Source organism: Excalfactoria chinensis, chromosome 10 (assembly GCF_039878825.1).
Source record: "Excalfactoria chinensis isolate bCotChi1 chromosome 10, bCotChi1.hap2, whole genome shotgun sequence".
NCBI lineage: Eukaryota > Metazoa > Chordata > Aves > Galliformes > Phasianidae > Excalfactoria > Excalfactoria chinensis.
The window spans coordinates 9440466-9441397 of NC_092834.1; positions in this window are offsets into that span (position 1 = coordinate 9440466).

Sequence of the window (932 nt, forward strand, 5' to 3'; positions counted from 1 at the left end):
AGCCTGTTGTTCAGTCCTTTTCGATAAATACCTTTGCTGACCTCACTTGGAAGCAATTAGAATTTAACCAGTCAGCTGTCAGTTGAATGCACGAACAAAAATAAAAGGAGGCTTGCATTGTATCGTGTCCAATGGTCATCAGAGGGAGCTATGTACATAGTTTATACTTCAAATCTCCAAGAATCTACTTTCTAAAAACACAGATCCCGTGATGTGTGGATAGGATTGCGTTGCGTGCTAGTTAGTGTTTCTGTGCTTTGGTTTAGGTCAGTATTTTTCTGTCTTAAAAAAAAGTTCTCCTCTCTTTTAGAGGCGCACACTTATTTCAGTTTTCTTTCAGATCTTTTCTGCAGCTCAGTGGGTTGATATACTCCGCTTACTGCCTTTCTGATGGACATACAAAATGTGTGTTCATTGTGGAGTGGGTATGCTGTGTCCGTTACAGATTGTGCTGCCTGTTTTTATATCATAGACTTGATATCAGGTGCCACTGCAAAATAAATAAATCACTGAGCTTTTACTTGATCTTCCACTGGGGGAAAATGAAAATGCAGACTTGGATGTTCAAAACACAGCCTTTATCAACATGAAGGGAAAGTGTTACCAGGGATCAGCCTTCCTTAGTGTAGGTGGTTATTAGTTCCTGAAGCATGCAATGTGAGAAGGAAAAGTTGTAGCAGTACAAGTAAATCTCTCATGCACCAGCCAGTGGATGGCCAGCAGACTTCCACTCCCTAGAATAGGAGTAATGGGTAAATATGCCTGGCTTTCTGCTTATGTGTTTGTATCCATCTCCAGCATCAGTCTGTGCTCCATTTCACCTATAAAATCTGTCGAGGTTCTATTTTTAAAGCTTAAAAGCTAGCTTTTAAAATACCTCTTTATTTTGTTAACTTCCGTGCTGTTAATGAGATATATCTCAAACACTTTTG